General features: G+C 36.7%; 1 protein-coding gene across 1 annotated transcript in view; it reads left to right on the top strand.

Annotated features, from left to right (window-relative positions):
• Positions 1-4: 4 nt before the first annotated feature.
• The window catches only part of CARF (calcium responsive transcription factor), a 96623-nt gene continuing 85562 nt past the window's right edge, over positions 5-11065 (top strand). The window contains 1 exon segment of the mRNA XM_073807371.1: positions 5-55. The gene's annotated coding sequence lies outside the window, so the exon portion shown is untranslated.

Below are 11065 nucleotides of genomic sequence, written 5' to 3'. Positions count from 1 at the left end.
GGCGCGCGTGCGCACTGTGCTGGTCTCCATGGCGGGGCCTCGGAGCCAAGACGAGGTTGAGTAGACTCGTTTTGAATTTTCTCCCCTCTGCTCCAGCACTTTGTGGACTTCCCTTCTCGCCCTGTAGGGTGCTCGGCGGCGGCGGGACTGGGGGAGTCGGAGGTTTGGCAGAGCTGTCCGCGCCGACGGACGGGACGCTGCTTCCCAATCCCCCTTTCTTCCTGCTGCCTCCTCCTCCCGTCACCTCCTGACCCGCCCGGTCCCTGAGCAACCGCCGGCCCCCGCCCCTTGCCGCTGACGGGCTTTGGTGGCGCCTTTCGCGCCCCGCCTCGGGCTGTATTCGGGGCCCCTCCTGACGAGGCCTACCGTCCCCCGCCCGGACGGGGTCCGTGGGCCCCGAGCCGGCAGGCTGGAGAAGGTGGAGGTTAGGTGTCTTAAGGAGGGCTGCTGAGCACAAGGGCGCACCACCACGGAGGAGGACTCGGACCCCCTGGCCGGGAGCGCCCGCTGTGTGGTCCTATGTGCCGCCCCGCATTTTAGGGTTCCTTTTTTCTCTTTATGAGCCCCTTTATACCTTCCTTTTAGAAGGGGAAAGGCGTCCTCCCACACCTTCTCCCAACGCTTTTTGACTTTTTTTTTTTTTTCGTCTTGAAGTTACCCAAAGGCCTATGTCTTATTCTCAAAAGGTCCCGAGAATAATTCTAATGGAATTTAGTTGTTTTTCTGAGGGAGGATGGTTGGAGAGATACTACTCAGCTCTCCTAGTCGCTTTTTAAGGCGTTCGCCGGAAATCTTTCAAGAGGGGGACTTCTTAAAGAGACGGCAGGTTAGAGTAAGGCAGAACTGGATTGCAGAATTTGGGGCAAAGCGGTCTGTGTGCCGGTGAAGATAGCTAAAGCTTTCCTTTGTTACGTTGCTTCAAGATGTACAACAGTTAAGTAGACATATGATATTTAAGTCAACCATAGATTATGAGAAGGGATTTAAACAATTGTAAACGTAAAATAATCTGTTAATAGTGCGCAGTGACAATGAAACTAAGACTATTTTCAATTTATTCACCTTCTTAGAATGCAGGCTGTGGAACCCGAATGCCTGGGTTCGAATCCTGCCTCAGCTGCTTATTTATTAGCCTCTCTGTGCCACACCTTGGTCAACTGTGAGATTAAGTGCCACATAGTAGATGTTAACTGTTTTTACCATCGTTATCCTTTAGATGTCAGTTTAACTGGGAGCTATGGCAACATGAACAAGTAAGAAAGACTAGCTTAATGGTTAGAGGAGTAAAAAGAGAAAACGTCTGTGCTGAGGGCCTAGGAAAGGATTGGGCTTGCAAATAGAAGCCATGGTTATTTAACCATGTGATTCATTGTAATTGTGAGAATTGTATGCATAAGTTAGACCACCTGAAGTTTGAAACACTTTTTTTTTTCTCTTTCTTAATTGAAGTCTTGTTATTTAATCCATATATTTTGAATCTGGTAGAAGTAAAAAGAAATTTGACAGTTTCAAACATCCTTTGCTTTTAATCATAAGTAATTTTTGAGTTACAGCAGTAAAATTGTCTGAATTAAAATTCATAGAACCTGAAATAAAACTTCTAATAGGTTCTTCAGGTAATTTTTAATTGTTAATATATCATTGGTTAAAATATATTTTTAAATGTGTAATCAGTAGATTAATTCATTTTTAACTATCATTAATTTGAAATTTATCAAAATAAGAAAATACTGTACCTGATATTCAATACAGGTTGATCCTAATTCGAATGGAAAAATTTTCTATGATCAGTAAGATACAGAACTTAAATATGTGCTTAATAAGATAAAACTTCAATTTACAAAGCAGAAATGTTGAATTCACTAAAATACTCATTTGACTGAGACCTTGAGTTAAGGGAAAATTAGTTAACAAGCATTACAAGATACCTGAACACCTAGTATGATGGCTTTGGTGTTTTTTCAACAGTGGCTTATGTGTTGTATTTCGTGTTCCCTCTATGTAATACCTAAGAGTAATTAGTATTTTTACTCTGAGTGTTTTTCTTAACTTTGCTTAGAATATTAACTTCAAGCTTTTGGTTCTAATGATTTCCTACATGATTCATTTACTAGGTTTCTTATGAAGACGCATTATCTGGAGAACTACAGCTTGGAAAATGTTTCTCTTTATTATAGGTTTTTTTTTTCTGTATGTAATGGCATGGTGTAGTATGATATAAAGACAGTGTGTGGGCTTTGGAGTCCTAATTGGTTTTGGTGATTTTTTCCTACTTAGTTTTGAATCTGAGCTCTAATGTTCTGTGATCTTAACCAAGTTACTAGACAGCTTTGGTTTTCTTATCTATAAATAGATAATAAGCTCTACCTTAGAGTCATTGTGAGGATTAAATGAAATAATTTGTAAATCCCTCAAAGAGCAAAGAGGTAAAAAGAGGTATGTATGTACAGGGTAAGAAATGGGTAGAAACCAAGATTACAGGGAAGTTTATAGAGAGGGCAAACCTTAGATAAAGGAAAAGAGACATTGTGAACACTAGCTTAAAATTTTTTTCACTGAAAAATGAAAAGTTGAAATAGATTGTTTATATATATTTGCATACATTTAACATTTTGATGTTGATTTAACTAACACAATACAACTTGCAAAACCCATCTTTTAAGAAATAAATTACTCTATAAAATATTTGTGAATTAGGAGTCTTCATTTAATTTTTGACACCACTGATTCATAGCAATTTTGTATACATCATAGAAGGAACATTGTGTTGTTTACCTACCCTAAAAGATGAGGGAAATTTTATTTTCTAAAGTACTTTTGAGCAGTATTTTTTAATGTAGTTAATAAGGTCAGACACTGATTTTAAATATAAGATTTCAATATCCTTTAAATCTTGAGACATTAACCAAAGTGCCTAGAATTAAGAGAAACTCTAAACTTCAAGTGGCTTCATCCTTCAGTTAGCCTGTTTGGGGATTTACTCTTAGATTATTGGTTTTAACACATAAATTTTACCACACAAAAGTCTATCGGGAAAACTAAAAAAAAAAAAAATCAAATATTAAGACAGTTTTTAAGAAATTACAGCTGAGAATTACCTTTAATGTTTTGAACAAATAGATTTGCTGTTGAACAAAATCAAAAAACAGCAGTAGCCCCAACTTGGTCTACAGAGATTTGAGTAACTACAGCCTGACTAGTGTGTTCCCCTCTGCCATGTATTCAATATGTATAAACAATAAAAGCCCTTTTTTGCTATAAATTAAAACATTGAACTTCTAATTCTTCCTAATCTTTGCTTTAGGTATAAGGTAAAATTCACTTTTTAAAATGTGATGTGAAACATTCTAGAAAGCAGTTTGCCAGCAAAATTTAATGGCCTTAGTATGTTTTCTGAACTCCAATTATTACTAACCCTCTAGGTTATATATTTAATGCTTTCTCTTTTCTTTCTGTTCTCTTTATCCAATCCCAATACTACTTAAGAAATAAGCTTATCAATTTAATTCTAGGATTTTATAGGGGATGGGATATGAGGAGGGAAGCCCTTATTTTCAAGCTTCTGTGGCTCCAAAATATGTTCAGTTAGTAAATATTTTCATTGTGGAGAAAAATGCAATTTACTGTGGACGTTTTTGTTTCTGTAGTAGTTACAGAATGTGAGAGTTGAAACAAGGCCTTAGTCCAAATCCCCAACACCGGTTAAGTCACCAACCCCTGGACACATGCAGTCTTCCATAAAGACAGTCCTAGTCTTTACTTCACTTTAACCGAGTCAATTGCTGGGTAAACTATACCAGGCTGGTAATGGCTATTTTATAGTAAAACCTGCAGAACAAAATCTAGTAGCTTGCTTTATGTGTTGGAAAATAAATATACATTGAATACCTTCTCATTACAGAAAAAATGCTGCTGTGAAGACATAGTTATAGCTTTCACATAACTGAAGCCCCAACCATCATGATTTAGTGCCCCCCAAAGGAAGAACTTCAGTGGAAAAGAGAGGGCATTTCTGGGGATAGTAGAATGCTTGAGACCTGAATTTAAACTCAAGCTCTTTCATGAAGGTAATAATTTTATTTTTAACTGATAGAAAGTAACGGCTCTATAAAAGTTAACTATTGTCTATTACATATTAATGAAAAAGTCAAGTTACACTTTATATATAGGTACTTTGTTCCGTTTATGGTTACCAGTTGGAAAAGAACATTTTATACCTAGTTATTTAATCTTAATATCTACATTCTTTGGAACTTTACTTTGACATAGTTAATTGAAAGTTAGGGATAATAATTTATAGCATGCGCTGACATTGAGGTTAGGTGGGAAAACTGGGTATTTTAAGTCACCCTACAGTTGTCAGGATTGAGGAGTGTAATGCAAATTGATGGAAGACTTAGGGGAGGAAGGAGTAATACTTTTCACTTCATTCAAATTATTTTTTGAAAAGGATGTCTGTAACTTAAAAATGTACTTTTAATCTCCAGTTCAACAATGAGTTAGGTCAACAGATATTGAAACCCACCTTTCCATATAATAAACACTAAAACCTTGTTTAACACATAGTATAGAGGTACTGCATACTGAAAGAAAAATTTTGAGTTTTGAATTTCCAGAAGATAGTAGGAAAGAAGTTCTCTTTCTTCCATTTGCAGATTCCCAGTCTGGGCAAAGTTCTGAAGTAAGTGGTTTATATTTGGCAAGCTTCCTGTGTTATCCCACCCCTTCACTAGTGAACTTCCCCAGGGCATTCATCCTGCCTTCCCTGTTCACTGCAGCATCTACCTCAGGTCTGCAGAATCCCTTTTAGGTGCTCTGAGCCTCAAATGCACCTATTAGAATGGATAGAGGTTGCATTCTAAGTTAAACTTTTCGGGGTAGCTGTTTTTAACTCATCTTAAAGGAAGAAAGCTATATTTATATAAATTTACACAAATTTGATAATGACTGATAATCTCTCCAGAATTTTTTCTTTTTAAGAAAAAATGCTTGATAACTCCAATGAAAATTTCATTGATGAAATTTCAGATAGGGTAAGAGAAAGTAAATAAAACGAAAAAAAATTTAGATCAGTAGGGATAATTTGTAATGGAATCAGGGCACCTACCAGGAAACTGAGAGTAAGTTTTTAGAATTTTTTTCCCCTAAGCCATTTTCACTTTTTACCTTTCTGTCCCGAGATCCATTTTTGATCTGTTTACAGAATATTTTCTCAGGGGCTGTAATTCCTGCATAGTTAGAATGCTAGTTTTTTCGGGAGGTCAGAGATCTTTAGATTGCTTGCAGGAGGGCTTTTGTGTGTTAGGTACTGCCTATAATTAAATTTCAACCAGGAAAAGTTGAGAACAAAAATGAACAAAGAATTTCTTTTAGCATCTTTAATTTGTTAACCTACCAAAAAAAATATATTAAAGCCATGACTAATGAAGGAGGGAGGTTTGTCTGTTACCTTGAAAGAGTTCCCATTGTAATGATAAAGAGTGGGCTTTGGGATCAATGCATGTAGGTTTGAGTTCTTGCTCAGCCACCTAGTATATTTGTAATCTTTGGCTTTACTTAACTGCTTAAATCTTATTTCCTTATGTGTAAATTGGAGCAAGTAACTGAATCACAGGGTTGTTGAAAGGATTAAATAAAATGATATGTATAAAACACTGAGCCTAGTGCTTTACTATGGTAAGTGCTCAATAAATGAAAACCTTATAACCTTTACTGGTGAGCCTCAGTTTCCTTTTCTGTAAAATGTTGTTAATGGGTCCTATATCACAGAATAGCAGAGTGATTGTTAATAATTCTGGCTAATAATTATTAAGTATAATAAGCGTTCAATAAACATTAAATTATTTTGTAGCAATGATAATTAAATTCATAGTCATGTATTCTATCATAATAGTGCTTATATTTAAAAATCAAAATAAAGTCTCAAAAATATTTCTAATCTTAATGTGATCATGTTTAGACAGTGAATATTTCAGTGTATTTAATACACTTTAAAAAATTAAGTTGCATTCTTTTTTTTTTTTAATTTTATTTATTCATTTTTGGCTGTGTTGGGTCTTCATTGCTACACAAGGGCTTTTCTCTAGTTGCGGCGAGCGGGGACTACTCTTCGTTGCAGTGCGTGGGCTTCTTATTGCGGTGGCTTCTCTTGTTGCAGAGCACAGGCTCTAGGCACATGGGCTTCAGTAGTTGCGGCACACGGGCTCAGTAGTTGTGGCTCACGGGCTCTAGAGCACAGGCTCAGTAGGTGTGGCACACGGGCTTAGTTGCTCCGTGGCATGTGGGATCTTCCCTGACCAGGGCTCGAACCCATATCCCCTGCATTGGCAGGCAGATTCTTAACCACTGTGCCACCAGGGAAGCCCTAAGTTGCATTCTTGACAGCAATTATTTCAGTTTTAATAAGTCTCTCAGTAGGACTTTATTTTCAATTGGATCTAACTCTGTAAAAGTTTTCTTCTTGAATAGAGTTCTTTTATTTTTATACTCAGTGTACATTAGAGGTCAGTCAATAAATGATAGTTAAATGAATTTTAAAAGTCATCAAGATAATCAGCTATTAGAAACATAAAATCTAAGAACTGAATGGGATCTTTAAAAAACTAGGAATTGAAGTTCAGGGAAGTTAACATTGTTTTTTTTCATCAAATCTAGACTGATGTGTTCTTTTTCTACTACATTCATCAGATGTGTGAATTTTTAAACTAAACAGTAATATTGAAATAGAACTTGTTAGTCATCTGAAAGTAAAATTTTTTGCAATTTTTCAAAGACAGTATAGAAAAGTATATTTAGGAGCTTTATACTAAGCCCAGGTAAGTTTTTATTACATCAATGAGATGACTGATATTTAACAGATTTTTGTCCTTAGGAACCAAGTAATTTATTTATAGATAGGTGAATTTTTTATCTTAGTTTGCATAATTATAAGTAGCAGAAATAATTTATTGAGTATTGACCCTGTACTAGGAACTGCACCAAGCTCTTTGCACACATTATTTTGTTTAATATAACGACCCTCTGAGGGAGATGCAGTATAATTGCCAATTTGCACATGAGAAAAACTAAAGCTCAGAGTAGTTAACTAATTTGACAAGTAAGTATGAAGCTGAAATTCAAACCCAGAGCATATGACTACAGAACACTGTCTTCAGCTATTTTATACATTTTTACTGACAAAACCCTCTCAGTTTTTGTTTTAAAAGTTGATGAAAAAATAATATATTTCTTGTCCACCCTAACTCCAACATTGTTCAGAGTATGGTAACTTAACCTAAAATTTCAAGATAATTTTGGAGTTCATATACTATGATTTGTTATTGGCTTCAGTTTACAGACACTCTGTTTGCTCCTTTTTTTTTTTTTTTTTAACTAAAAGACTATCTTTTTCTGAAAGTTTTAGATTTATAGAAAAATTGAGCAGGTAATATAAAGATTTCTTCCTTCCTTTCTTCCATATTCCTTCCCCTACCTTCTCTCCCCTCCATCCTAGCATGCAGTTTTCTCTACTATTAACATTTTGTATTAGTGTGGTCCATTTTCTAAAAGTTAATGAACCAATACTGATACATTATTATGAACAGAAGTCCATAGATTACACTAAGATTCACTCTTTGTGTTGTACAGGTTTATGGATTAATGTCATGTATTCATCATAACAGTATCATAAAGTATTATCTCATCACCATAAAAATCTCTTGCGCTTTACCTATATGAATTCCCACATCCCCAACCTCTGGCAACTACTGATCTTGATATTGTGTCTATAGTTTTGCCTTTCCAAGAATGTCATATATTTGGAATCATATAGTATGTAGCTTCTTTCACTTATCAGTATGCATTTAAGGTTTCTTCTTGTCTTTTTGTGCCTTCATAGCCTGTTTCTTTTTGTTTTTGGCTGCCCCTCACGGCTTGTGGGATCTTAGCCCCCTGACCAGGGTTCAAACCCAGGCCCACAGCAGTGTAAGCACTGAGTCCTAACCACTGGACCACCAGGGAATTCCCAAGCCTGTTTCTTTTTAATCACTGAATAATAATTCATTGTATGGATATACCACAGTTGTTTTACCCATTCACTCATTGAAGGACATCTTGGTTGCTTTCAAGTTTTGGCAATCGTGAATAAAGCTGCTATAACTATCCATGCACGTTTTTGTGGAACATAAATTTGCAACTCATTTGGGTAAATACGTAGTAGTACAATTGCTGGATTGTATGGTATGCCTATGGTTAACTTTGTAAGAGACTGTCAAACTGTCTTCCAGAGTGGCTGTATGTACAGTTTTGTATCCCAAGCATCAATCAATGAGAGTTCCTGTTGTTCCACATATTTGGCAACATCTAATAGAGGGTTTTTTAAAAATATTATCCATTCTAATAGGTGTGTTATGATATCTCAGTGATGATTTAATTTGCAGTTTCCTTATGACATACAATGTTGAGCATCTTTTCATATGTGTAATTGCCATCTGTATATCTTCTTTGCTGCAGTGTATCTTCAGGTCTTTTGACCACTTTTTTTTTGTTTTTGTTTTTGCTGTACGTGGACCTCTCACTGTTGTGGCCTCTCCCGTTGCAGAGCACAGGCTCGGACGCGCAGGCTCAGTGGCCATGGCTCACGGGCCTAGCCACTCCGCGGCATGTAGGATCTTCCCGGACCGGGGCACGAACCCATGTCCCCTGCATCGGCAGGCGGACTCTCAACCACGGCGCCACCAGGGAAGCCCTGACCACTTTTTAAATTAGGTTTTTTTCTTATTGTTGAGTTTTATGAGTTCTTTGCATATTTTGGATACAAATCCTTCATCAGATACATGTTTTGCAAATATTTTCTCCGAGTTTGTGGCTTTTCTTCCCATACTTTTGATACTGTCTTTTGCAGAGCAGAAGTTTTTAATTTTAATGAAGTCTTGCTTATTAATAATCTCTTTCATGGATCATGCCTTTTGTATATTATACTTAAAACATCATTACTATACTCATGGTCCTCTAGGTTTTCTCCTATGTTGTCTTCTAGGAGTTTTATAGTTTTGCATCTTACATTTATGTCTATGATGCATTTTGAGTTAATTTTTTTGAAGAACATAAGGTCTGTATCTAGGTTCACTTTTTTTTTTTGGGTGGGCATGTGGATGTCCCTTTATTCAGCACCATTTGTTAAAAAGACTATCCTCTAGTGAGGTGGATGGACCTAGAGTCTGTCATACAGAGTGAAGTAAGTCAGAAAGAGAAAAACAAATACCATATGCTAACACATATATATGGAATCAAAAAAAGAAAAAAGGTTCTGCTGAACCTAGTGGCAGGACAGGAATAAAGATGCAGGCGTAGAGAATGGACTTGAGGACACAGAGGGGGAAGGGTAAACTGACACGAAGTGAGAGAGTGGCATTGACATATATACACTACCAAATGTAAAATAGATGGCTAGTGGGAAGCAGCCGCATAGCACAGGGAGATCAGCTCATGCTTTGTGACCACCTAGAGGGGTGGGATAAGGAGGGTGGGAGGGAGATGCAAGAGGGAAGGGATATGGGGATATATGTATATGTATAGCTGATTCACTTTGTTATACAGAAGCAACTAACACAACAATGTAAAGCAATTATACTCCAATAAAGATGTTAAAAAAAAGAAGACTATCCTCTATGGGATATATGGGCACATATGCTTTATTTATTTATTTTTAAATAGGATTTTTAAAATATTTATTTATTTTTGGCTGCATTGGGTCTTCATTGCTGCGCGTGGGCTTTTCTCTAGTTGCGTCGAGTGGGGGCTACTCTTCATTGCAGTGTGCGGGCTTCTCATTGTGGTGGCTTCTCTTGTTGTGGAGCACAGGCTCTAGGTGCGCGGGCTTTGGTAGTTGTGGCTCGCAGGCTCTAGAGTGCAGGCTCAGTAGTTGTGGCGCACGGGCTTAGTTGCTCTGCAGCATGTCGAATCTTCCTGGACCACGGCTCGAACCCGTGTCCCCTGCGTTGGCAGGCGGATTCTTAACCACTGTGCCACCAGGGAAGTCTGGCACATATGCTTTAATTTCTCTTGTGTAAATACATAAATTGGAATGGCTGGATCATAATTAGGTTCACGTTTAACTTTTTAGAAAACTGCCAAAGTGATTCTCAAAAGAGAATATACTGTTTACATTACCACCAGGAATACATGAGAGTTCCAGTTGCTCCATATCTTCATAAACATTTGATATAATCAATCTTCTAAATTGTAAATATTCTAATAGGTATATAGATGTATATAATTGTGGTTTTAATTTTCATTTCCCTAATGGCTAATGCTGTTTAGCATATTTTCATTGTTTATTTGCTAGCTGCATATCTTTTTTTCTTTCTTTTTTTGGCTGTGCTACGTGGCTTGCAAAATCTTAATTCCCCTATCAAGTTCCAAAAAACGTTTATCACCCCAAAATAAAACCTTGTACCCAGTTGGCAGTAGCTCCCTCTTCTCCCCTCCCCCAAGCCTTGGCATCCACCAGTCTACTTTCTGTCTGTATTTTACCCATTTTGGATATGTTTTATAAATGGAACCATACAATATGTGACCATTTGTGTCCAGCTTCTATCACTTAGCATAACTTTTTTGAGGTATATATCAGTACTTCAGTCCTTTTTATGGTGAAATACTATTCCATTTTATGGATATACCACATTTTATTTATCTATTCATCAGCTGATGAACATGATGAACATTATGGTTGTTCCAGTTTTGGCTATTATGAGTAGTGTTTCTATGAACATTTGTATACAAGTTTATGTTTGAACACCTGTTTTCAGGTGTTTTTATCTGTTTTTTTAAACTTTATTTTTGTAAATTAATTTTTATTGGAGTATAGTTGCTTTACAATGTTGTGTTAGTTTCCACTGTACAGCAAAATGAATCAGCCATACATATATGTATATCCCCTCCCTTTTGGACTTCGTTCCCACTCAGGTCACCACAGTGCATTAAGTAGAGTTCCCTGTGTTATACAGGATGTTCTCATTAGTTACTATTTTATATTTAGTATCAATTGTGTATATGTGTCAATCTCAATCTTCCAGTTCCTTCCACC

The sequence above is a fragment of the Tursiops truncatus genome, chromosome 7, assembly GCF_011762595.2.
Source record: "Tursiops truncatus isolate mTurTru1 chromosome 7, mTurTru1.mat.Y, whole genome shotgun sequence".
Classification (NCBI taxonomy): domain Eukaryota; kingdom Metazoa; phylum Chordata; class Mammalia; order Artiodactyla; family Delphinidae; genus Tursiops; species Tursiops truncatus.
Note: the sequence above shows the minus strand (reverse complement) of the source record. Positions and strands in the feature narration are given on the sequence as shown.